This window comes from Haemaphysalis longicornis, unplaced genomic scaffold (genome assembly GCF_048455015.1).
Source record: "Haemaphysalis longicornis isolate Haplotype H1 unplaced genomic scaffold, Haemaphysalis longicornis Haplotype H1 scaffold_12, whole genome shotgun sequence".
NCBI lineage: Eukaryota > Metazoa > Arthropoda > Arachnida > Ixodida > Ixodidae > Haemaphysalis > Haemaphysalis longicornis.
The window spans coordinates 49388260-49416055 of NW_027526225.1; the positions used below are offsets into that span (position 1 = coordinate 49388260).

Sequence of the window (27796 nt, forward strand, 5' to 3'; positions counted from 1 at the left end):
CCCAGAAGCCAAAAAGGTGTCAAACCACCACATGGGTGGCTGGAAAGGTGCATGGGGTTCTGGCGCCCAGAAAGCGCCACGGGAGCGAGTCTTCGTGCGACCGCTCGCAGTCGCAGATCTCGACAAACTGATCAAGGGATGCGCGAGCAGGGCGCAAGCAAAGCCGCCTGCCCACAGCACCGCATCCACCAATTAGGGTTTTGACCCCCGCTCCCCCCCTGTCCGCCAACCCTGAAGGACGGAAGGAAACGAAAGCAGCTGCGACGAAGGTCGCTGGAAAGGCCGTCCCAAAGGGTTGCCACTCGGCCGACGGATGGGGGACAACAAAACAACGAGAAGGGAGGAGGGTCATCATCCCGACGTGGTCTATCGGCGCTGTCATCATTAAATATGCCTGCGTATCTTTTGGGGTTTTTAAGTGCGTGTGTTTTGTATAAGTTGCCTCATAGCCTGCGTTGTGATACATCAGGCAGTTTTTTAGTTGGTTGCTCTTTTACCGTGTGTGACTTTTTTTCTTTTTAAATTGTATAAACCGTGGAGAGAATAAAAAATCTTGTGCCCTTTGTTGCTTCCTCCGTGTGCCTATCTTCTGGAACGCTTCAAGCTTGTTGTCCAGCTCGAGCCTCGACGACCAGATGATCTTGGTTGACCGAGCGGACAGAGCCAGTACAGCACATGGACTTCCGGACTAGGAAGTCACCCCACAATTTATTTTTGCTCATTAAACTTTCTTCTTTCTCTCTCTCAAGCGAATATGCCACACCCATGAACGGCTGAATGCGTATTCGCTCATATGTAATCGGATACGGCTCATATGTAATTCCGTAAACCACTGCATTGTGCAGCTCCTTTGGGAGGCAATAGGGTTGTTTTAGCCTGCCATTTCCTTTTTACGCAACGAGAAAATCTTTCGATGTGGTATTGAGACATCTTGTGCGTGAGCAAAGTCGGCAGCCTCCCTGTGACCACAAACCTATCAAGAGGTGCTATGACACCGTGCATACATATAAGGAATCCTGCAAATACGGTGTTCTTGAGGCCCTCAAACACTGGTTTTTCTTGTGCATCCATGCGTGATGTGATGTACAATTCAGCCTTTTCAAAAAAAAATGTCCTCATTGAATCCTGATTAGCCTTTCGGAAAGGTGTCATGTAGCTGAACGGATTTCTTGAGTTCGACTCATCAAAATGACGCTCAAAGATCCTTATTAATTCAGGTGTACCATGATTACCTCAAAATTGCGGATTCAAGCTTTAGCTTTAATGCGAACTCGCAAATGTCGAGTGCGTTTGTCACAGATGAACTATGCGTCAGAACTGTAAGGCGAACTTTCATCTCTGGTGATCTAATGTTCTTATGCACCACAGAGTGCACAAAGGCGAGATGATGCGAGACCAGATTGGCGAATATAAAAGTTGAGCATAGGAACTCTACATCGGAAGCTGGGTAACGGGACCTCGCACCGACGAGATTCAGAATAACTGTCGTATTGCCACGCGGACATAAAAGCACTTAATAAAGTCACTGCTTTCACAAACGTGTTAGGTCGTTTTTGTTCTAGGGAAGACGGCGCAGTAGTTGTAAAAACTACGCTGAAAATGCTACTTCGATTAGAATCTACCGTACACGGAAGTTAAACGCAATGTAGAGAGTTAAAATATAGGCCGACCGTCAATTCTTATCCAACTAATGAGCTACGCGTGCAGGTCAGTGCATACAACCGACCCAACGCACTTCCACTTAAACAGTGCACAAATGTGATGCGGTAACGCCGACTAGAAGGATGAAGGCGTTTAAGACGGTCGACTGGAAAGATGATAGATGTTTAAGTTTAGCAATAGCACTACTAGAAAGCTGCCGCGGTGCGTCTGCGTGGCCCGCCGCCAAAGCAGACGACGCGCCGAGGTGTAGCGTAAGACTTGATTTCAGCGCCACTAGTCCTCGCGACCGCCACACGGACCGCCCTCATCCGCTGGCTGGGATGGGGAGATGCGAAACTGAGCTTATTCTATCTAGTAAGCGTATTCTGAACTTGAGCTATTCTAGTAAGCTTATTCTGAACTTATTCTTAGCTTATTTTGAAACTGAGCTTATTCTGAGCTTATTCAAGTTGGTACTTTAAAAACAGAGATCCGCAAGCTGGGCATGGCGATGAATGGTGTCGTTGTCGTCAAGGGGGGTTCCAGACGATTCGGCAGGAAGTGGGCGATATAGAATTAGGGAGTCCATTGGATCTGGTAGAAGGGCCAACCTACCTTATTTAATTCCCAAAAATGAGGTCTGTAGCGTATTGTAAGTAAATAAACAAAGCGTTCCAGAATTTCCGGAAATGAGTATTCGAGGCGAAAGCATGGGGATGGTTAGAAAAGCCACCGAGATGTTGCGGTGAAGAAGGCATGAACACCAAGAATTGTATACAAAGCATACAGGGATCACTTGGAAGCCATGGAAGAAAGATCTTCGCAGACTTCGTCCAGCTGTACCTGGGAGTCTGGGCAGGAGTTATTTCGCGGCTTCGGCCTAGCACACGCCGAAACGCCTCACGTCGGCTATGTCAGGGCGTGGTATTCTTCGTGTGCGGATTACACTTTAATATAATGTTGAATCATGATTACTGCAGTTGTGGATACATCGACGAGAAGTCTGGAGGCCGCTCCACTGCATAGCTGGCTTGAGACTTGTCACGAAAAGGGATGCATCTGATTTTCGTTTGTTTGGATATCTCTAATAGATTCGGGAGGCGTTTCACTAAAAGCTGTTTAATCCGCTACTCGTACTTATACAACGGAGCTAGGGGGAGTTGCTGAGTTCCTAAAGGGCAAACGTTGAGTTCTCGTGTCTTTGCCGAATGCTCGTTAAAAACATTTAAAAGGTCGCTCCATATAAAATAGAAAGAGTTTGCAAGCAGAGAAATATTGGCCCAAGTGTATGGTGTGTCTTAAACACAGATTTTAAAAGTTTGGGCGACTGGTTTTCACCACTTCCTATGCAGTTATTTCTTGCAAACAACGGTGTTTTTGTTAGGTTTCTGTTGGATAAGTATAAACAGTTCATGTAGGTATAGCCTAATAAGTTTTGGCAAAATATTTGTGCGTTCTCGAGAATGACAATGATAGATGATTGAAGTCAGCACTAGAGTTGAGTCAGCGATGGCATTTGGGCGTTGTGATTTAGGCCATTAGCACATCCGCAGTACTAAGCGAGAAAAGATGTATTGGCTAGACAAAAAAAGCTGAAGCGTCACATGTGAACGTCGTGCGTGCCCTTCTAACCTGAGTTCAATAATAGATCTCAGATTTATGCTACGTTGTTTTTAGAAACAACGAAATTGTGCACAGCTGGTTCGTCTTTGCAAACATCGGCGTTTCGTCGCTTTAAAAAAATTGCTGGTGCCACATTACCTTTAGAGGCAAGTCTGCTCACATTCGACAACCGTAACCTGGTGCGTATCGTTGAGAAGTAAAGGTATGTCGGTGAGACTTGTATCCTCTCAAGGCAAGCAATATTAGTAGTTGTAGTTGAGATTTGATTCGGCTGTAGAGACAGGCCAAGCATGTCGGCTGCAGGCCATCAAATTGGCACTGCAATTCCCCTTCCAAGCCGAGGCAGGCAAGAAGGTGGTGATGGAAAGAGAATAGGAAGGATGGAAGCTTCATAGCTGAGCCGCCTGGCAGCAGAAGAGACATGGGGTAAATGCGCATAGGCATTCGCAGAGTACGGACAGAAACTGTTAGACGATAGCGGCAGACAAAAAGGCGGGAGAAAGTAACCCTCACGTTCATTTGGATATGCCAGAGAAGTTGAGCCTCCGTTACAGTGAGCAATGTACCAGAGACCAGGTAGGGACAGTTTTAGCGCAGCTAGATGTTGACATCCTTAACGGTGGGGCGCAGGTAGATCCTCCCAGCGTCCTCTCAGTGCCCTGGCCGGAAGATCAATGCTGCCCGTAAAAACCCGATTCACGCGTCGGACCAAGTAACTGATTAGGACCGGGGAATGCGTACTGAGAGATGCGAGGCCACTGATTCGTCCCTTTATTCAAGGGACCAACAACGACGCGGGCTAAAAACAAGAGGTTTTTTCTGACAGCAATTGTGGCGGAGAAATACATCAGGCTACTCTTTTGACGGGAACAGTACGAGGAGTTACTCAAACTGAAGCAGTAAAGAAATAACGAATGTAGCCGGGAAGCCGAGAAGTAAAAGGGAACCCTGCGGAAGAATGAAGCATTGCAGGCTCACTCAAGATATTCACAAAAACATGCTGCAATAAGAGAACGCAAATCACTGTGGAAGGAGGGAGGGGCGGGGGGCAAGATAAGCCAAGAAGTTGGTGGAACACAAACTAAGGAAGCTATAGAGAGGCGTAAATAGGCGTCCATGGATTCCAGAAAGCCACAAGAGTGGTTTGCAGGTGGGCCAATTAGACCTACGTTGGTAGCAATATCAGCACAACAAAACTGGAAGCAAAAAAGTGAAAGACAAAAAAATTACCCCAGCTTCCCGCGAGGGGAACCCTGTGGAGATGCGACGCATCTTGGGGGTTCACTTGGTGTTTCCGTTGGGTTGATGCTCTAATTGCGGGAAACGTGTGAGGAACGCGTATGATGTATTCTTTATTTAACACGCGGCGTAACGTTCAGCATCGGCTGCTCGCTTCAACCGTTTGCGTTCGGTATCACGTTTACGAAGTTCGGAATCGGCTGCTCGCATCAATCGTTTGCGTTCAGCATCACGTTCACGCCGCTTCGCAGCCTTGTCTTCAGTGGTGCTAGCATTCCTGTTATCACAGTGATCGGTGCTTGCGCGGGCGATAGCAGAATTTTTAGGCTCCATTCAACGCATCGATGGAAATCGGAACGCCGGTGCTGGAACGACCGCGGCTATGACGCAAAGTTCGATCGATTGTAGGGTTTAACGCGCCGACGCAACGCAGGCGATGAGGCGCGCCGTAGTGGAGGGCTCCGGATTAATTTTGACCACCTGGGGATCTTTAACGTGCGCCGAAATCTCGTACACACGGGCGTTTTTGCTTTTCGCCTCCATCAGAAAAGCGGCCGCCGCGGCCGGGAATCGAACCCGCGACCTTGTGCTCAGCAGCGCAACGCCTTAGCCTATGACGCAACGTGGCGCGGCTATAAGGCAACACAATCCAACACAATCCACTTTAATCCAATCCAAGCCAAGCCAAGCCAAGCCAAGCTAATCCAATCGAATTCAATCCAATGCCCCTCGCGAGAGAGTGTTCGCTATCGGAGAGGAGAGGGGGTGAGCGCCGGAGAGCGCAGCTCGCGCGGCGAGGAGAATGGGGGAGGGGTGTGGACGGACAACAACGCCGTATGGAGGGACAAGGCGAGTGAATGAGATGCAGTCGCATCTAATAAAGGGTTATATTGAGTGATGGAAGGAGCAAATACGCAGTAGAGATAGAGGAGCGTCGTAATGGTTTTGGAGCTACGTGCGGGCATTGGGGACACGGACGTATACTAAAAGGCGACGGTTCTTAAATACACTTCTTTGTTCATTTGTTTTGTTTTTATTATTTTTATTTTCTTTGGTATTTCTTTCCTTTTCTTTCTTTTCCTTCAATTGAGTCGCCGTAGCATTGTTTTAAATTGAGCTCCTCGGTTTTATTGCTCTCTTGTTACTTTTGAAATGAGTTCATTGGTTCGTACTGCTTTGTTATTACTTAGGCTTTCAAAGTGTAACTTGAGGTTTGTGACTATGTGATTTGTCTTTGGCTGCATTCACTGTATTTTTTTTCTTTTTAATATTAAACCGAGAGTCCCAGTGAATTATCAACTATGGGACCGTCGTCTGAATATATCTTTCTCAGGTAACTTGCTCATGCGTTTACAGGAGTCAAATTCTTCTTTTCAAAAAACAGGCTTTGATACACCTTATAAAATTATAACGGAGAAATTTATAGAAAGGTCGACGAAGCAGCCCGTCATCAAAACGGCGATATCGCAATGGGGAAGCAGGAAGGTCTCGATAGAGCGGGGGATAATCTCGAGCACGAAAAAGCGGAGCGAATGGTTTAAAAAAAATAGCTTAGTAGGCATGGATGAGATTCCATGGAGTTGATCATCCAAGTAGTGCCAAAGAGTAAGGTAAAGCTACTGCAATCCATCAGGGCAGGTATAGAAAATAGAACTGCGGACCCGGCAAACCAGCAGGGTGAAAGTAATCTGTAAGGTCAAAGGAGAGAAGAATTTGTTAAGGTCGTACGTAGGAGGTACCATCACGTGAGTGCTGTACAGATGCGAAGCGGAGGGAGCAAAATTTTCGCTCCAGCAGTGGATAGAAGATAATAGCATACCGGCGGATCTTAAAAATGTGTTTCGGAAAGGCACAAGAGTACACAATGAGGTATGTGTCGTAAGCCAGTGCATAGATGCGGTTAACATAAATAACCGAGCTGTGCGTCTGTTTTTAGACATGAAAGGGGCGTATGACGATACAGATAAAGAGTGGGTATGGTTTGTCCTGGTGGACGAGGGATTGTGAACACAATTCTTTAGCTCATTGAGGGTGCTTTATGGGAGACACAGGTGCAAGTAATGTAGGAAAGGGTAACGGCCTCTATGCAACCGCAAAAGTGTGAGCCAAGGATGACCTTCCTCTCCATTGCTGTGCATGACATACTTGATGTAATTATAAAGGAAGCTATAGCGCAGTCCGCTGACATTAGAATTATACAAAAAACAAAGTGATGGTAACTGAACGAGCGCCAGTGCATGCAGACAACATAATACAACATGCAGACAACATAAACAAGTAGATATGCAGCGCTTTATGGGTACATGCGCAGAGGAAGCGACGTACCCAGGGAAATCGTTTAGCAGAGATAAATCAAGAATCATGGCACGGAAGAGAAGACGATACCAGAAATTCACAGGTAAAATATTGCAAATATTTCGGAGTGTGATTATAGCCGCCATGAAGACAAAATGCAAGTCTGTTCATTCGGAAGATTTGCCTCGCACAATAACACTGACACCACGTTTAACGCAACCTTCACTCAAATAAGCTTTAAAATGAGGAAAACAGACAACAGGAATGCGACACCCTCGCTACTTTCCCGCAGTGAACTTACTATGTATTAAAATGTTATATATATTTTATACATAAAATTGTAGAGAAAATTATATTTTTCTAATTTTTTAGTTTTTCAAACATTCCATTGCACCAATCAGATCATTTTTCCGCCAATCATTTTAGTGATGGTTTTTTAAATTTTTATTATTTCCACGAAGGTCTGCTCGACCAAGTATCTCCATTTGCGCCATTGTAGCGATTGAGTCTACTACGTGTGGAAATGCCCAGCGCTATAGGGTTCGCACATTTTCGCTATTGTTTATTCGTATATGCACCTTTGTTTTCAGCGCTTTTTAGATCAGTCTTCCTTTTGGTACGAAATGTAAAAAATTGAACATTTTTTTATCTGGTCATTTTGTAAATTACTTTTTTTTCCTGCTTTTGAGGGTGTTCAACATTCTGTAAAACAAATAATCTGCATTTACGCTATTATAACAGCTAAATGTTTTACTTCCGCCAATTCTGCGTATTTGTTCGAATGCAGGGCGTTATACCGTCTGCTTATTATCGCTAGCTTTATTCGTATTGCCCACGTTCTTTCCCGGGATTTTTAATGTTCACTCTTCGTTTTTTAGGTGATCTATAACATGCACATTTTTCATTTCGTTATGTAATTTTTGTTGCAATTTTCATTTATGTAATTCTTCTATTTCTTGTATTTCAAAAATATGTTCCGCGATATATTTCTGTTCACGCTATTACAACGAATAAATGCGTTACTTCCGCCAATTTGCATACTTGTGTGAGTGCAGGGCGTTACACTCTCCTTGCTGTGGGGCATTAGGCAAAGAATGCTATGCACTGAAAAACCAATACGGGCAGTTACACTTCAGCATTACCGTTGCACCAACTATGCATACAGGAACACGGTAAAAAAAGCAACAAAATACAGCTTCGCCGTTTTCAGCAGACAGTCTGCATAATAACTTCCGTTTTAGGTACCATGCCTTAATACAGTCCATCCCGCTTATAACAAACAGATAGAGAAATAGAAATCACTTCTTTATATGCGTTTTTCTCTATATCTGGACATATAATATATGTATGCAAATGGTAATCGGAAACGAAGATTTGTTGGTTATAGCCAGGATTTGGTTTAAACCGAGTTCGCGATAAGCGGGTTATATTGTGGGGAATCGCTGACGTCAGGAAACGCACGATTTAGCGGTAAGTAAATTTTTTGCTAAAATTGTTGAACTTCTCAGTGAACAAAATATCGCTTACTTCCATACACGTGCTCTGAGCACTTTAAACTACCGAATCTTTGGAATGGAACCTCTTGTAGTCCATCTTCATGGCCTCTTTAACGACGGTGTAGATTACAGGCACACGATTGAGGCTCACACTAGGATTAAGAAATGACAGAACGTGGCTTCCATGAAATATAGAAAACTGTAGGGTTAAAAGAATTACGGGTGTGGGAGGGGGATGTAGAAAGTCGCCATGGTGCCAGGATTAACTTTCGGTATTTCAGTTCTTTGTATGAAACCAGATACCGAAGAGGGGCTGGAGGCAAACTCGAAGGCGGCGGGTAAACTGGCTCTGGTAGCCCTTAGCAAAACTATAAACGAAGCGGTGGACAGAGATATCGGCTGGTCGTCCTTTGATGCAAGGAAGCACAGAGCGATTGGAAATTTGAGGGGAGACTTCTTCAAGAAGTTGGCCAATAATTGGCCACGCTAGTGTATCGGTACGTTAATATTAGGTCATTGACGTGTGCAGCTGATGGAGGACCTTACGGTACGAAAAGTCGGTAGGTGGAAATGGTGCACGCAACCATTAAAAAGCAGGTAAAGACGGTAAACATCACAAATTCGACAAAAGTAATGGAAAGGAAACAAAAGAAAAAAAACTGGAGACCTGCTATAAAGAAAAGCGAGAAATCAAGAAGAAAGAATTTTATGAAAGCACGGGAGGCAGTTTGTTGCGATTGTAAGCACGGGCGGAGTGTCTGCGAACACGAACATAGCGGAAACAGGATGAAAACCTTTGTTTGTTCCTGAAGGAATTAAGAAACTATAAGGCATATTGTCACGTACGGCAAATGCATAAAACTGGGGTGGGACGATAAGGACGTGCCGTTTGCTCTGTGATTAGGGATGAAGCGGAGCCTGATGTTTAGGCCCATAGAAACGACTGCGAAATGTCTGGAGTGGTTGTGGAAACGTATACAAGAGGTCAGGATGCAGAGGGAGTAATCAAAGAGACGAGAACTTAAAAGAGTCGTGGGGGCACAAAATGTGCAAGGGCCGAAAACGTGTGAAAGAGTGCTGATAATTTTTAACGCTAGAAAGGGAGTGAGAGGAGAGAGAAGATGAAGTGGACAAAATATGTTAGGAGGGAAACAAATATTTTGCACATAACATGCAAGTAGGTTTTTGAGGGGCGACGTCTCAAAAAAAGGGGAAGCCAGTAATCTTAATCAGCATCAATAGGAGGGATACACGAGAAAGCCACAGCAAACTCGAGGAGCCACAAATCAGGCAGCTGTCTAGACACGTCCTTTGGTTGCGAAACAAGGGGAAGAATACTTTGTCGCCACATGGCAACTTGCCTGAAGAAGAAGGGACGTGTCCGGCAGCGGACGCTAGAAAATTTGGAAGGCCAAACTGAACCTGGAAGGGTAATGATGTAGAGGAGTCGGAACCCATCTAAACACGTAAACACTAACTCCGACGGATAAAGAAATAGCCGAGAAACAGGGCGGGGGGAATAAAAGAGGCCCGTGGAAAACAGCATAACAGTAGAGGTGGTGATATAAAAGTTTGCAGGTGTGTTTAGAGTCCCCCAAGGGCAGATGCGTATTAGTGAAGGCGACGTGCGAGCCAAAGTTCCAGAACTTGTTGAGAGTGTGCGCGTCGGTACTCCGACAAGCATTATTTTCTAGGAGCCCCGATCGCCCAGTGACGACACGCCACGCAGTAGCTGGGTTACCAAGTCACCGGTTGTGACGGCGAGTTGTGTAGTTTACATATTTTCGGCTGCATGCAAACGAAAGCAAAGAACATAACCATTGGCGGCGATGCAAATGGTAGAACCTGACGTGGGTATTAAAATGCGAGGGGGGCTGCAATGGCGAATGGTTTAGTAGGACAAGCTCAGAATGCTTAGGGGTCACACAATAAACTAAGAGTGCGCAGACAAGAACTGATGACACCCAGGCCTTGGTGCCCAGTCCTGCGAGTCACTCGAGTGAGACAAACACCAGAGTGTGATGTATAGTTGTCCCAGCAGATACGATGAATATCTGCAGTTTGCGTGAAATGGGGAGAGAGGGTCTTCATAGCAAGTTTAATAAAGCTAGAAAAAAGAACAACACCTTGAGTGCTACGGGTCATGTTGCGGGTCATGTCGTGGGTTGGTAAGGCCCCTGAGCAAATGATCCTCACTCACCTCCGCAATTCTCTTCAAGGCAAGAAGTTCTTCCACCGCCTGTCACGGGGTTTTCGTCTGTGCTCAGAATATGTTTCTCCTGTTCTATCCTACCTTTCTTAGCGACTCCTGCTTAAAGTGATCCTTAGCGAATCATTGCTGCCCGTAAAGTCTTTGACAGTGTAAGCCTTTCGCAGAGACAAGAAGAAGCGGAGAATAAAGTATTTACGGGAGAAGCAGGCCAGAGAGGCGAGGTGGGCCGGGATAGTTTCATGGCATATACCGTCGAAGACTTCGCGTACAGCAATGGTCCTCCGAACGTCACTCTGGCCAGGAGTGTGTTTGAAAGGTAGGCTGGAGACGCGTAAACATATTTACAAGCAAGGACCAGGTTTCAAAACCTCCTGACAGAAGGTGAAAGAACTTTGTGATGAGGTGTGTATGCCGCGTTTCCATAGCGGCCAATTTCCTGAATAGTATGGGTGTGACCCACGAACAAGAAGACGAGAAGGGGTTTGTTCTCCGAGGCAGCAAGACGGCCACCCTCGCGGTGTAGGCCCGAGGACCGTAGCCGGCTCTTCAGTCTGAGCCACTTCCCGGACTGCCAACGAGACGACGGCCGACGAGACGACAAAAAGCTGTTGTGTCCGTCGGAGTGAGCGGTCTCCGGTGGCGTGGAGCGCGGGCAGCGAGGCCTCGCCATGGCGCAGGCCTAAGCCCTTCCGTCCCGCCGCTATTCATCGGCCACCATCACGTGGTTGCCCAGCGAGACACCTCCACAACGACTCCAGTAACCTCCCCGTGGCCAGCCAGGGAACTGCTTCTCGCGAGTCGTCACATCCAGACCGTCTCGCCTCGGCGATCGCCACCTGTGAGCATACGACTCCCTTCATGACTTTGTCCGCCGTCATCCGCACCTTCGTGTTCCGCGTGTAGTCCATCTGTGTGCTGCAATGTCTACTCTGGCTTTGTACATATCTCACGTTAATATATTTGTTGTGTGTGCATTTGCGAGAACGTAGTACAGGCTCGTGACGTTCTACGCTGTCCGGCCCAACATTCATAACAAACTTCTTGCCTTGAAGAAAATTGGCAGTTGAGTGAGGATCATTTGCTCAGGGGCCTTACGAACCCACAATGGCAAACATAAAATGTGCTCGTCCGGCTTAGTAATAATCGTAACAAGAGAAGAAGTCTAGAAACTAGGTATAAAGCCTATTTTTCCGTCGGAATGAACAAGATGGAGGCGCATTTATTGCGCATTGCAGGGAAGGTTTTGAAGCGTTGAGGACGCGATGGCTTATTTACCAGTGCACGTAGAGTATGAATTTTAGTAAGACCTTTTTCCTGCGCCCGCAGTATAAGAGGACGGCCCAGACGAACTTACGTTCAATCGACTAGAACATAAAGCTTTGATGGCAGGGCCGATATATCAGCCGAAAACGTTTGCGGAATAGCTTTAGCTCGAGTGAGAACTAGAGCGGGTTTGAGCGCTAGAGGATAGGGAGGACAATTCAGATAGTAAGCGCAATGCCGTGTCGACGCCACGAACGAGAGAAATCCATCAAAAATGTTCAAGTGAGGCGCAGTTATCAGGGACCTAGGATCGCAGAATGGAACATCATTTCTGCAGGACGACGAAGAATTGTGTTCCCCAACGGGACCTTCTTTCTCAGCCACCTCTGTGCAGTTGGAGTGTACAAAAGGTGTTTAGTTTTCACCCTGGGGACGATGAAAGTAGTGCTAATAGTTGTCGAGCTGAAGTACAACGACTCTGCAACAACTACTGCATCGTTCAAGGCTTGTGGCGCTGTCGAAAGGTTTGACCTGCATAATTCCTCTGAACGCGGCTTCAGCAAACAACTTCTAATGCCTGCGTCCGCTCTAACTCAATTTTTTTTTATTTTCAGAGTTCTACGCAAATACAATATCTGGAATGTTTCTTGAAGCGGCGTAACATAGATACTATAGATGCATTTAACGCATTTCGCCGTGTTTGTCTGCCTGGCAACCGCTGCATGGAGTCTACCCGCTGGATTCCAATATTCCGTGATGGAGGTAACTTGGACACCTTGTTCAGGCACTTAGCACGTAAAGGAGAATGCATGTTTTGTTATTGAACGCTTGTGGGACGGTAACTATGTTAAAAAACTTCTTTGTAAAAATGGATGGGCTTATAGGCACCAAAGTGTGAAAAGTTTAGGTTGTGGCTGCTGTTTGATAATTGCAACACATAATATTTCAAGACGTTTCACAGGCATGTAATCGGAATTTTTGAGTCGGCAACCATAGCGACACTAGAGCCTGGAAATAAACTGTCGTGACGGAGCAGTTTCAATGCGAAAGCAGTAGATAGCCTACTTCACCAGAGACCCCGTCTGGCCTCCGGCGTTGTCTCTGGCCTTCGGCAACCTACAAACCATAGAGTTTCATACTAATATATACTAGAGGGAAATCTGGCGCCACTGTATAGGGGAGCCGCGCTTCAGCGAGCGTGCCGTCATGTACCGGGCAGGCACGTTCCACTTGTCCTTGGCATGGCTCACGAACAGTCTGAAAAGTTGGCTTTGGCTGCAAAAATGCAACAATATTACTGCAAAAAATTAATAAAATTTGTTCTGTTATTATAAAATTAAAGCTCCATAAAGATTTATTTGTCAGGGATTATTTAGAAGCTTCATGGAAGATGAACAGAAAAACAATATTACCCCTTTTGGCTTCAAGACGAAAAAGAAGCCATGTGGCTAACCAAGCCAAGGAGGCGAGGAACGTCGCTAGCTGCAATGGCGCCGCCCACGGCGGCCCGCGAATGCAGCGCCAGATTTCCCTCTAGTATATATTAGTATGAAACTCTATGCTACAAACGGACGCTCAGGGTTCAATGCGAACGAAATCAATGCAATTGTATTTGGAATGGCAAGCAATGCAAATGATTGCAACTGATTTTTCTCTGCAGATAAAATTCGGGCACTCACCGCTACGCCACTGCGGGCACATGGATATCGCTGACTAAATTTAAACCAAGTGAATGTGTAGTGGTCTTAAACTTTATAATGTGTGTTAAAAATCCAATCCAATTCATTGCAGTCCAGTACAGTCCGGTCCGGTCCAGCCCAGTCCAGTCCAGTCCAGTCCAGTCACTGCTCCTCGCGCATGCGCAGCACGGATCTGCAGGAGCCACGCGAAACGGTTATCTAGTGGCTCCTGCGCAGCGTCAGACTTAGCGACTGGGCAACGGTGGTGCACAGCTAGGCACGCGCCAGCGCCAGTGCGTCTGCCGCGGCTATGACGTCACTCCTTTGGAATGCGGAGACCGGCGAATGTGCAGACCCAATTCTCTACACACCCGTACTCCAATTGGGTTGGGTTTAAATCCAACACAACCCAATTTATTCCAATCCGAGCCAATCCAAGCGAATCCAATCTAATCCGATCCAATCCAAGCCAGTCCAAACCTATTCGATCCGATCTAAACCAATTCTATGCTCCTCGGGCTTGCGCAGAACGGCCCTTCACGGCCCATGCGAAACTGCTCAACCTCGGCCAGTGTAGCTTACGCTACAAAACATCTAATGAGGCCACCATGAGTTATTTGAACCTGGTAGTTGCAGTAGTAATTATGCAGAATGGAAAGTCCATTTCCTTCGAATCTCGTGCATACTCGATATGTGCCAGCATGGCGTTATTACGGCCGTCCCCGTCATCCACTGAAACCTGCAAACGAGCTTCGCTGTCCACACATAAGGTACACGCGCGTACGGGATTGACCGTAAATTTGACTTCGCAATTTCATATTGTCAAAGTATTACGAAGAAGTGGTCAGTCGTGCATACCGCCGTCATTCAAAACGTTGAAGAAGCAGCTAAGAGTGCGCATAGTCGGTGCGCGCTGTGTCATGACTAACTTTTAACAAGTGACTGGTTCCTGTCATTTTTGTACTGCCGCCACGCAACATCCTTGGTGAAGGGTGTGGTGTTTATCCCCATCCTGTCTTCCCAGCTTCCCCCGTGTTGGCTCCTATAACTGTCTCCTTCAAGGCCTCAAATTGCGTCGGCCTGCCCCAGCCCCGCTGCGCTATGAACACGACCATTCCCCAGCCCTGGGTCCCCAACCTCTGACCAGCCGATACGTGAACAGCCGCGACCTGACGTGACACCGATTACGTCCCCTGTTCCGCTTTTAAAGCAAAGCTTTGTACCTCCATCAGTTAACGGTTCTTTCAAGGCGTGCGGGACAATAAGCACCGAACGCGGAGGCGGCGGCGGCGGCGGCGGCGGCGGAGGGGGGTGGGGGGGGGGGGGGGAAGAGCGCGGAGCGTGTCACTGACAGAGTTGGCGCGGCGATTTTACCCAGCCTTCCCCGTGTGGTGGTGCCTGCTCGCCGGCCGAGGCGTCGGCGGTGCGGCTTAGTCGTCTGCTTTAGTGACGGTTGTTTTGCGCCTGGTTTCGCCCAGCTTCGCGTCCATTGCGCGCTTCCTTCGCACGGTTTTCCAGGTTCGACCGATAGCCTTGCTCAGCTGCGTTGGAAAATTAATGGAAAAAATGATTTTTAAGAGGGTCACTTGGTACATGGAAACAAAAAAGCTTTATCCACCTCAAATGAATGGATTTCGGCAAAACAGATCGGCTATTGACAACATCATTGCCCTTGTATCGTCTGTTCAAGAAGAACTACATTCTGGAGATGTACCCGTCGCAGTGTTTCTAGACGTTAAATCAGCGTTCGACTCCGTTTATCACGATGCCATACTATCATCCCTTATTGCACTTGGACTAGGCGGAAGATTATACGTATGGATTTCAAATTACCTTGAAGGACGAAAACACTTCATGTGCACGGCAGAAGGCCCAACATCACATCATGAAATAAAAAGAGGAGTACCTCAAGGAGCTGTATTAAGCCCTTTACTTTTTAATCTCACGCTCATCCACCTGAAGCGTGTTCTCCCCCGTGGCGTCAAGATCACTCTCTATGCGGACGACATCTGTATTTGGAGTGCATCAAAATCCCGGAGGGTAACGCAAAACAAACTTCAGAAGGCGCTTGAAAAAATATCTGCATACCTAGTACCTAAAGGACTCCATCTTTCCTCAGAAAAAAGCATCGCCATGGCATTCACTCGCCAATGCATGGATAGATATCCCTTAATCCTGGGTGGCCGGCCTCTGCACTACACACGGACCCAAAGATATCTTGGTATTCTCTTAGACAGGAACCTTTCCTGGGCCCCTGAAGTGCAGAGGCTACGGAAGTGAATCTCAACAGCATCGCAAATGATTGGGTATCTTGCTGGCAGCAACTGGGGCAGCGATTGACGCTCCATGGTTTTGCTGTTCAAGGCGTATGTGGATGGCCTGTTGCGCTATTCGCCCCGAGCGCGAACACAGTCGGCCCCTGGCGGCGACGGGACGAACCGCTCCTAGTGTGGATGGCGCTCTCGCGTCGTCTGCTTTTTTACGTTGCGTGCGGCGCAAGACGCGGGCTGCACACGACAAAACAACCAATATGTGTGCTTGTTTGGCAGTAAGCAATGACATAGTTACCTCTGCGTGCGCATTTCCTCTAGAAACGCAATAATCAGCAGCCGTTGCGGGTTAATCCGCTGGTTTAATTCCACGAAACATCTTCGTTGTGGTCACCGCTTGTGTGTGAAACGTGTTATCAACATTGCCTCCACACATTGCACTTTTCGTATTGTTGAGTGCAGTCGTCTGCCGTTTCGGGAACGTCGAAGGGTGCTTTTTGAAGGCGGCGTGGTGATTATTTAAAGGATAAAAGTTTAGTACGCGAAACGGGTAAGAAGCGACAAGACCTGTGCATACGCGGGCAAATTCCACACCCTTGTAAAATTGCGCTGTGTCCTTATAGAAAGAAGAAACAAACAAAAACATTTACACTGCACACGACCCGCGCGCTATCGCCCATACATTACCGGACACGTATTTTACACCCGCAAGCGCCCGTGTGATCATGTCCTTCCCGTACCTTTTCTAAAATAAATACTATTTTTGGACAGTCGTTGGTTATACTCAGGAGGAATAAACATTTATTCAACTGTATCAAGTTGCTAATTTTACGTATTATTTAAAATATGTTTCTATGGATGAGCAAGAGTATTTAGGGGGGATTTTTCGGTAAAATTAAGCAGTTGTGAGTTTGCGTCAGTGATGTGACATTTCGTGTGCCATTTTCATATATATCATTTTCAAATCCGACATGAATCACCTTGTCCAGAAACGTGTCTCACTCAGCATAACCAAATGCCTAATTTGGTCACGTCTTAACCTCTTAAGGTGGACCTAAGTTTAAAAAAAGAGGAGAAAACGCGGATTATATAATGCACGTTGTTGCCCACAAGTGTGAGGGTGTGTGCCATGACTCGCTGTTTTTATTTTAATTTTTTCCCACAATGCTCGCTTTCAATACAATTTCAAAAAATGCGTCCTACAGTTCCTGGACAATCTCCGACCAAAGGGGGGGGGGGGGGGGTAATCAGTTTTGAAAATACGTGTACTGCCTTTTCACTGCTACAGAACACGACGCCTAGTGTAGTTTCGATTGTAAGTAATACTGATAACCATAGTTTGGCTTTTCGCGCGCGTTACATGCGTTCTCTTCTCGCTGATCTTGCAACGTTGGCAGGACCCCCCCCCCCACCTCCCCCTTCCCGAAAAAAAAAACGAAATGCACAGAATTTAATTTTTTAACAATCCTTAAGAATTAAATGCCAAGACAAAGGCGATATTCAGTTTACAAAACAAAGTAGTTACCGGGAACCCGTTGCGCTGATTTGCAACGAGAAATAAAAAGGAAATGTTTTACTACATATGCAACAGCGCAACTTCATTTATTGCCATCTTTAGGGTTGGTAAGCGACCTTATACCCAAGAATGCAAACACATCTCGCTGTTGCAGGCACCTGTTAGATTTTAAAAGGAACGCAAATGGTCAATATAGAGCAGCCGTAACAGAAAATTTGTGCTCACTGTGAGGTCCCAGAAGCTTGGTTTGCACGCTGTAAACCTGCTTGTCATTTTGCGAAAACCTAGCTAAACATGAGATGTTGATTGTACTGCGTGCGTTGACAATTCAATTCGCAAGTTCACTTGCGACGAAAGCCGTAAATAAGTGATCCGAAACCGTTATTCATCAAACCTTCCTTCAGAGTCGCTAAAATCTCATTTAAAAGACCCGTTAGAGCGGTTACATTTATATCTCTGCGCTGATCAAAATTTAGTAATTTTTATGTTGCCTTTTGAACACACAAAATATATCGTAAGCTCTTAGAAGGAATTTCGGGGCAGTTAAGTAGTGTTACCATTTCAGGGCATCCCACAAATGCAAGAATGCGTCATGCTGCCAGTGAAAGCGGTTGAGATTGCCGTTGTAAACTGAATTTCAGAGATCGAGGCTTCCTGATTTGTTTCTATTTATGCTTTTATTGAAGGCTCAAAGCCATAGTCTGGAAAGATCGAGCTTGCTACGAGCCACAGCGTACAAGTTCATTGTCACAATTACGGCCATTCTGAGATTCCCGATGAGTCGTCGCTTTTTTTGGCGTAGTAATAACAACTGACTGCCGCTTCCATGCTATACATTGAACGTTGACGAACCGAACTACAGCATACCACTCTTGTTTGCACCTTTCGTGCGCACATACGGCGAGAAAAAGACACCAAGCGCGCCCACAGTGTGCATTCTTACGGGCCGCTCAGCGGAGCATCCACACTAGCAGCGCGACGCTGTCGCCACCTACATGTCGAGCTCGCGGCGAATAGCCTTCCTGTCCTGCAGCAACTGACACCTACAAGCAAAATACAGCTGGAGGCGGCGAGGAATAACTGCCTCAGAAAATGCCTCGGACTTCCTAAAGGCTCATCATGATGGGACAACTGCTGGAGCAGGTTGCCTCCCTTTTGACGTGCTACGGCTCCAAGAAACGCTCCGCGTTCATTTGAGGCATACGCTACATGCACGAGCCCATTTCCTGTCCCGTATTGCTGTTCAAAATCCGAATTCTAGCTTTGGACAAACAATAAAAAGTATTAATGCCCCGATTCCAACTCAAGCACCGCCGACCATGCCACGGAACTTCCCGCCCTGGAATCTGTCGCCTCTCCGGATAAAATCATTCATACCCGGAATTGATTAAAAAGACATATACCTCAAATTGGCCTGCTGCAGAGGACGCTTGCACATATTAACAGATTTTACTCGGCAACTACTCACATTTATACCGATGGATCGGTGACACCTGAGTGCAGCTCCTCGGGAATTTTCATTCCATCAAGAAGCATTGTCATATCGGCTGCAGCGACCGACTTCGCCTGCGTCGGCGGAGCTCTACGGGATTAGAGAAGCATTTCGATACATTCTACGCCAGCCGCCGACATGTTGGACCGTTTTCTCTGATTCGAGGGCAGCCCTTCAAAGTTTACAACGCGCTAGCTGTTTCAGCTTTCACGAACATGTCCAGCGCGACGTAAAGTATTTGCACCATCTCGCATACGTCGCTAGACATCGCGTTACTTTCCAATGGCTTCCAGGCCACAGCGGCATTATGGGAAATGAGAAAGCGGACGAGGCTGCCTGCAGGGGCCTAGAAATGAGAAAAAGAAAGAAGATTTTCTTAACGAAGCATGATGCCGCCACAATGAAGAAGGCACTAGCTCTGTCGGAAAGGAACCATTTATGGTCTTTGCAGCAGCATCATTACGGTTTTTTATATTCCATAGACCCATATGTCAGAATGCGGCTGCCAGAGCGTCTACTCCGCCACTTGGAGACGTTGCTGCATGGACTTCGTCTTAATGCAGCTCTAACAAATTCCTGTCTACATCGGATCGGCCAGACATCAAGTCCATATTGCGATAATTGTGGTTCACTTGAAACTTTTGAACACATATTACTGGAATGCTAGGCCTATGCCGACTCAAGGTGCCGTTTACAACATAAAATTGATTGCCTCCTTCCTGGACCATTGACATTAGGATTGGTACTTGGGCCATAGCCCTCTCCCTCCGCTCAGCGCAAAATCTTGTCGCGCTATTCGAATTCATCCACGACATTGGTGTGTCAACGAAATTGTAGTCGTTCCTTCATCTCAAGAACCTTTGAACTTGTAGTGGCGGCAGCTTCACCCGCTAACAGCGGCACTATCATCATCAGCCCTGCATCCCACAATCATCATCAGCAGCGGTGCTTGCCCGGCTGCGTCAGCAGTGTCACGAGCCACGAAGATCGAACACGACCGTGCAGCTGGGCGGCAGCTTGTCCACGCCGCTCCCACTCCTGGCCGGACCTACGATATCTAAATAAAATGTAGGAGGCCACCGCACCCTCCGAGTCTGCTTCCTACAAGTGGTGACCGTGAGGTTCCACGCCATATACCCGGCCAGCGGCACCCAGACATGGCGACGTGGGGGGACCCGCCGATATAGGTGTTCGACGCACGCCATGTCAGAGTATGGTTCTTCAAGTTCGAGGCTACCCTCTGGCTCAACCACGTCAGTGTACAGCCTCTACAGCACTCCATCCTCTGGGAGATGCTTCCGCTAGAGCTCCGTTGCGTCCTCGTCCTCCCACCGCCCAGCGCCACCCCCTACGACGACCTTCGCGCTGCCGTGCTCGCGCACTACGGCTTCAAGGACGACTGCTTTCGGCCTGCAGCAGATAAGGTGCCCGCGCGGTCTGCGCACGCTCCGCCTCCGCACATCGTACCTTCTGCACCATCAGCGTCGTTTCCTGCCACGACTGTCGCCATCGTAGACTCCACCTCCAGCGCAGCAGCCACACATACACCCACGAGGATCCCAGCCGACGCCATCACGGACGCCCACCGGCCGCAGCCCTCCTCCCCTTCTACCACCACATGCAAGAGCTGCAGTGAGCGTTCCATCCTTCCCAACCTAGTCAGCCGCTTCTCCGCCGTTGCACGTCAAGTCCACCCACGAGAGTGACACAGAGCCCGGCTCCACCCCTGTCGCAGCATAACTCGGGTGAAGCGCATGTAGTGGCACCCTCCGCGGACCCCGACAACACAGCCGCGACCCTGACTCTACATGAAACGCCCCGCGCCCACCCCGTCAACCGCGACGTGCACGATTACCAGGAAAAGCCCGACCCACTGGCGAAACACGTCCAGCCTCACAAATCGCCGATGTCGCCACCAGAGGAGCGCGTTCCCAAAACTCGACACCGACGTCACCAACGACTTCGTAAGCACCAGTACAGAAGGCGAGTTTCGTCACTGCCACTGTTTCGGCGCACATCGACGAGGCGTCAGTGCCGTCTTGCCAAAGAACGTCTTGCATGCCGGCTACGACCAGCGTTGTGGGCTCATATCCGTCGGCGTTCCGGGACGTGGGGGCCTCGCTGTAGCCGCTGTAACCCTAGGAGTCGTACGGCGGTTACGCTTAGAGCATGCGCAACGATGTCGCACCAGACACCGTGCTCAAACCGTCACCCCCGACAGTATAAGCCTCCTCGTACTGGCACACGAACGCCATTGTACACCCATCGCAAGAGTCTGGTCATGGAGCGCCCGTTCTACCGGCCCCGCCAAGTCTGCACTGTGGCCGCGGTTTATACCTATTTCACTTCGGGACTACTCCACCATTGACCAGTTCGTCCCACCTTGCACTCCCAGCCAAGGCCACCTGAGGCCAATCAACGCTCCGGAGGCCCACAACGGACTGACCAGGACTGCTCCAATAGTTTACCCGTGATTTGACCTGGACCGTCTAAGGACATTTACCATGGATAGGCCTAGTTAATTATCTTCACATAGCTTGTACTTCGGCTTCTTTCTTAACGCGCTACGCGCTAGGCGGGGAGCCCTGTAGTGGCGGCAGCTTCACCCGCTAACAGCGCCACAATCATCATCAGCCCTGCATCCCACAATCATGATCAGCAGCGGTGCTTGCCCGGCTGCGTCAGCAGTGCCACGAGCAACGTTTTTAGATTAGGTCAGTTTGCAAACTGCGCCTCGAGAGGCGGCACCATTTTGTCGCCATTCCGAGAGGTGGCGCTTGCGTTGCTTTGAGATCTAGTTTGGGGAGCGAAGCTCGCCCCGGCCATGTGTTTTCGCTGTGCTGTTGGCGCTCGCCTTTTCGTCACGTCTGTATTAACGTATTAGCTCTGTGTTGTCATCGTGCATACATATTTTAGTGGATCTCTGAAGTGTCGGTGCGGTTTGTTGACGTGCTGCGCGCCGGGCTACCATTCGGGGTATGCTTCGGAAGCGGCGAAGTCCGTGCAGCGGCATTTCTTCAAAGCGCCGAAGGGTCATGACGGATTCAAGGAGTGGGAAAGCGCGATTCCGCGGAAAAACTTCAAGGTTACGCCATAAACATACGTTTGTGACATTTATTGTGAGTCTTCAGACATCGTAAACTGTTACGAACACGCCGTGAACTGTCAAACTCTAAGGATAGGCTGGCGGACTCTGAGGGACGGCGCGGCGCCCCGTATTTTCCCTGACATACCTGAGCATCTGTCGCCACCAAAGACATCAAAGTCATGCCGAAAACGACATAAATGGATGACAGTGGTTCCCACCTATGTTGCGTCCTGCCAAAATGATGGATCTTTGCGCGAGGAAACTGGCGTAAGTGGCGCGAGTGGTGTAGAAAGCGCCGATGTCAGCACGTACGTTGGTAACGGAGCTGTGGTTCGCAGTTATGCAGGAATTCAGCATATGTCTGACATTTCAATCGTAGAATGTGAAGGCTTCGCCTAGGTTATCTTCTACAAGCTCGAAGATTCTGGGTGCAATTGTGCTGATTGAGAAGGGTGCAGTAGTGGGGCAAAACTTGTCGGTTGAAGTTAATTCAACAGGTTTGCTTGTCCCGCCGTGTAGCTACAGCGATCAAAATGGGAATATTCACCCTCAGCTTACAAGGCAGAAGAATGTAGCAACATTTATTCGCTACATTGTTGTCTTAAAGATCAGCCCTCGGAACAAATGTTACCTGTTTCCAGACGTTTCATCCGCAACAACTGCCGTGAAAGGGCATGAAGTGTGTGTGGCACAACATATTCCCGGTGCTGTCAGATCAGATCCCTACCCGGCGCGGTGGCCAAGGCGCCGTGCAGCTGGGCGCAAGGACTCGGGTTCGATTCCCGGCCACGGCGGCCGCTATTCTGATAGAGGCGGAAAGCGAGAACACCCGTGTGTTCGAGATTTCAGCTTATGTCAAAGATCCCCTACGTGGTCAAAATTAATCCGGAGCCCTCCACTACGGCACGCCTCATCGCCTAGCTGTGAAGCGTCGGCGCGTTAAACCTCTTATAAATCTGACTAGTCAAAACTGAGAAGTGTTGCCTATCTGTAGATTGCAAAAAGAAACGTGCAGGAAAAATCAACGCAGAAGAAAGCATAAGCGATGGCTCGGCGGAAAAACTACCAGGTTAAACGCTTTAAAAAATCGGCATATCAGGGCTACAAGAAGATAAATGAAGGCTAAACGCTTTAAAAAATTGGCATATCAGGGCTACAAGAAGATAAATGAAGGCTAAACGCTTTAAAAAATTGGCATATCAGGACTACAAGAAGATGAATGAAAGTTTCTGTGACCCTAACAGATAGTCCATCAGATTTACGAACCAACAAAAAAGAATAGCAGTACGACAAACATTCTCATCCTAGAAAAAATGTTTATTTCTTTTAAGAAACCACATTATACCTGTCAGAGAAATAAAAAAAAACATTGGTTTAATAATTGGTTCGATTTTCTTTGTTAACAGCGAAGCTAGCTGTTTAACAAATCGTAATTTTTCGTGTCCGCAGTTAAAATACCAAGAATTTGCTGAGCGCGCACGTCAGCACTTGGTTTCCAATCGGCTCACTTGATCAGTTTTGTTGGGGTTGTAAATATGTTCTTGTGAAAACGTACCTACTGCATTTGCTTCCACAGTATACATAAAAATGTCGAGGCGTCTTTTCTTGATTCCAAGTAGATGGCTCACTATTGTAGCTTTCCCGCAGTTTCAGAAGTGTAAGACGTGTTCGGGTATGCTTTAAACATTATTGAGCTATAAAGGATCTCGTACTGGGGAAAAATAAATGAAAAAATAAATAAATGGAACGGGAAGCAGCCGAAGACAAGCGGACTGTGCAGTGTTTGCCTTGCCTTTTTTTTTTCTTAAGTCGAGCTTGTTTCTCGTTATAATGTCGATAAAAATGTAAAGCTCTTGTCACTAAAGCGTAAGAGTAGAGCGAAGTTGGATTTCGCATGTCAAAGAAGAACATTAACGGTGTGCGGTGGTCGTTCACCGGCGCCTTTCCAAGCAAGGAGTAGCAGACGACGCGCCGAGACCGATCTCAACGCTACCGCAGCGCCACCGCCTGGTCGGCGACAGCACCGGCCCGCGCCGCGGTGCTTGGAAGGCCGCGCTCTTTGCCAACTGACCTAATCTAAAAACGTTGGCCACGAGCCATGAAGATCGAACACGACCGTGCAGCTGGGCGGCAGCTTGTCCATGCCGCTCCCACTCCTGGCCGGGCCTACGATCTCTAAATAAAATGTAGGAGGCCACCGCACCCTACCGAGTCTGCTTCCTACAAACTCAATACCCTGAAGAAGGATCATGTTTTATTTTTTCTTTACTACTACTCTCCTTTTCTTCACTACACCTACTGCCTTTTCCCCTCTCCTCCTTTCCCCGTAGAGTAGCATGCCGGCGAACTGATGTCGGCAAACCTCTCTGCATTTTCCTCTTTAATAAAGAGTTTCTATCTGTCTCCTTCGCACGGCTTGATTAACTTGTTCGACAGCACCTCATGGGTAACCCGGACTCGACTCAATTAATTGGCCATACGGCAAAGATACGTTAAGGATTGGTTTGAAGGGCGGGATAGCAAACTGTAGAGACCACACGGAGACAACTGGCCGCTATAGAAACGTTACCTTTTGCCCAATTCTTGCGACGAATGGGACTTCGTTCACTATATTGGTCAATACCAATTCGGTTGTGTTTTAAGAGGTATTACAAATGGCGAAAGGAGATACTGGTTCTGGTAAATAGCGATTATAAAAGTACCCTCACATTTCTCGGAATCCTCAAACTTACTAAACTAAGTAGTTTAACCGGCAGAAATGGGAATGACTAAGCTCACATGCCGAATTGTTTCGATGTCTACGCTTGTTTAGCGCGGTGGTGTAGCCCCCATGTAGCACATCAGGAGCTCTAGGTTGCGCTCTATCACCCTTCGAAAGACGCTCCTCTCCGTTTTCTTTCTGACGACGCACAGACGGGCGTGGCCGATGCTGGTGCGCTAGGGACGCCGCTCCCGCGAATTTCAGGTTTCGGCTGGCAGAACCTCTGGTTTCGCTTTTTGTAGAGCCACGTGTGTGAATTGAAGTTACGTCGTATGGGCAATTGTTGTGGGTGCCGTTCAAAGCTTTGCGTTCCAATCAAATTCACAGCGTGGATTAGAACCACTTTTAGATGCGACGCTGAGAGCATCTCTTGTCGGCGGCCCTGTCCTTCCTGCGTGCGTCCGTCGTCGTTGTCGTCGGCGTCCGCACTCTCCTCCGCTCACCCCCTCTCCTCTCCGATAGCGAACACTCTCGCGAGGGGCATTGGATTGGATTCGATTGGCTTGGCTTGGCTTGGCTTGGATTGGGTTTGGATTGGATTAGATTGGATTGGATTAAAGTGGATTGTGTCGGATTGTGTTGCGTCATACCCGCGGCAGACGCACTGGCGCCGGCGTGTGCCCAGGTGAGAGCGAACACTCTCTCTCAACATCTGCGGGTGTGCAGCCCAGCGCGCTCTCACTCCGCCGGTGGGCGGCGCGTCGCGCGGTGCTGCGCATGTGCAGTATTCTCTCTCTCCGCGGTGTCCTCTCTGGGCGTTCTGCGCATATAACCGGTGTGCCGCTCTCCGGCGGCCTTGAACCCCCCATCAGCGCTTGAACCCCCCATCAGCGTCGCATCACACCAGGGTTCCCGCGAGGGGAGGTGGACGTAATTTTTTCCTCGCGCTTTCAAGAGCTTTAGACGGTGCTTCTTTGTGGCTGCGGGCATTGCTATTTTGGTTCCGATATTCACCAGGCTCATCATTTTTATCCATCGTGGCATTCATCCATTCATTCATCCATCCATCCATCCAGATATCTTATAGCATCTTTCCCACTCACCACATATCACCTATACTGCGGCCCCGACCGGCAAGGTGGCTCTTGATTTGGGGAGGGGAGGCGGAGGGGCTAGTCACGATATGTCGAAAAAGCGGTCAGTCGAACATACCCCAGCTATCCAATACTTTGACGAAGAACAAGGTATGGCCGGCGCGTTTAGTCATGGCTGACTTGTGAATAGTTTTTGGTTCCTGTCATTTCGGTTCTCCTCCTAGTCTAACATCGGAAACTGGGGCAGGGGGCTTTGCCTGCAATGAATTTGGCTCTCTTTGGCGTGCTCAGCGGTTCAGTGTTACAGCAAACTCACTTTAAGACCAGATTTCGGCGTAAAAAATACTGGCACAGTAGATTTATCAGCAATCAGGACACAAGCTTCAACAGCTCACGGTAATTCATCTATTCGGTCTGGCACTGAGATCAACGCAGCTAGCCAAAATTTTTTTTCGGGAAATCACGTGAATCGCGCTGTCAAGATAAGTCGGGGTGAAAGGTGCCGTAAGAGGCTCACGGCCATTTCAACAATTTTTATAGAATTCCAATCTGAAAACGCAGACTTGAAGCGGCCCTTAGCGGCGTTCGGTGGAACATTGGGCTTTCTTGGTCAGACAGTTGTTTTTAATTAATGTTTCAGATTTCGGGAGCGTTGTAGATGAATGATCTCTTAATGGCGGATGAAACTGGGCCACGATTATGATGCTACACAGCAGCTGCTAGTGGCCACCTCTTCTTCGTTTCTAATATTTGCAACATCCTCCCGGCCTCGCATTTAGCATAGGAGGTCGTTGAACGGGACGGGTGGACTTAACCGTTTTAAATGCGGAGCATTTCTTAGGCTCGCCTAGTCCTGCGTCGTTGATGGCGGCGCCGTCCACACGCTCACTGCGCATGCGCAACTCCCCTCCTAACACCCACAGCTCCGCGATACTACACTATAAAAAAAAAGAAACAGTTAGCGGCGCCCGGTTTCGATCCCACGACTCTCTGGCCGCAACGGGAGGTACGCGGTGCTCTTCCCACTACGCTACAAATCCGGGACAGGAGCAAGTGCTACGAACGCGCCTTATGTCCTTGACTCATTCAAACTACGTCAAGAAGCTACTGATACAACGAAGGCACGCGAAGCTGAACGTCAACGGAAACGACGAACTGAAAACTTTAGAGGGGGATGCTGAATTTCCCGTGGGAAAGCTGTGGCGGGAAGCGCCACGCGCCTTGCAGCTCAACCAGCCCCGTCCGCAGCGCCTCTGATGCTGATTGTGGCAGGATGCCCCTAGGGATTGGCCAACCAAAGAACCCATCACGAGATAGGTTCGCGTTCAACCACCGTCGTCATCTTCCCGTAGGGGAACCGCCGAAGAAGAAGAACGAGAAGACAAAGCTGCGACGGTTCTTTTATCATTTGGGGCTTCAGAAACTGGATATGGCCGCCGGGATGTTTGCTCTGCTCTTCTGCGCTTCATAGAAAATTCCAAAAGATTCACAACCTAATTCGTATCTCATTCTGGAACCTCACCAGAGCCCTCCAAACGTTTCCATTGCCTTTTTTTTTTTTTTTTTAATAATTATTATTTTCCTTCTCCTCCTCCTCCTCCTTCTTCTTCTTCTTCTTCTTCTTCTTCTTCTTCTTCTTCTTCTTCTTCTTCGTCTTTCTTTCTTTCTTTCTCTATTTATTTTGTTTCAATTTTGACTAATTTCCAATCTCGATTCCTCAAAAACAAGAAGAAAAAGCTTCCAAAATTTTCTAACTTTCCTTGAATCATCCACCTAGGCAGCAATCTCATTCGAATTAGCAACTGATGTTTGGCCGATCCCCTGATTGGGTATGCGCCATTTTGTGAAGGAACAACAACAACAACAACAACAACAGCTGCGAAGAGGAGGGCGTGCACATTGCTCTCAGCCGGTGCACCAATGTCAACAACGTTTACCTCACCAAAGCTGACGGAGACTACCGATTCTACCACAGAGACAACATCGACAAGAACATGATGGACGAGTTTCGGCGCCTCGAGAACCACCGCCTACTCACCGTAACACAACAGCACTTGCGTGCCTTTGCCACCGGTGTGGACCCGGACGCGGAATTCCCTCTGGCGCTAGTAAAAACCAGATCAGTCAACATAACGGCAACGCAATGGAACCACACGGAACCGCCACGATGCTTCGCATCCTCATCAG

The 27796-nt window shown here is 48.1% G+C and overlaps 1 long non-coding RNA gene across 2 annotated transcripts in view; it reads left to right on the forward strand.

Moving 5' to 3' along the window:
• Nucleotides 1-3262: 3262 nt before the first annotated feature.
• Nucleotides 3263-27796, forward strand: part of LOC144161955 (uncharacterized) — a 124855-nt gene continuing 100321 nt past the window's right edge. For both annotated transcript variants that reach the window (XR_013320544.1, XR_013320545.1), the window contains exons 1-2: nt 3263-3466; nt 12384-12531. This is a non-coding gene — a long non-coding RNA (uncharacterized LOC144161955). The remainder of the gene's footprint in view (nt 3467-12383; nt 12532-27796) is intronic.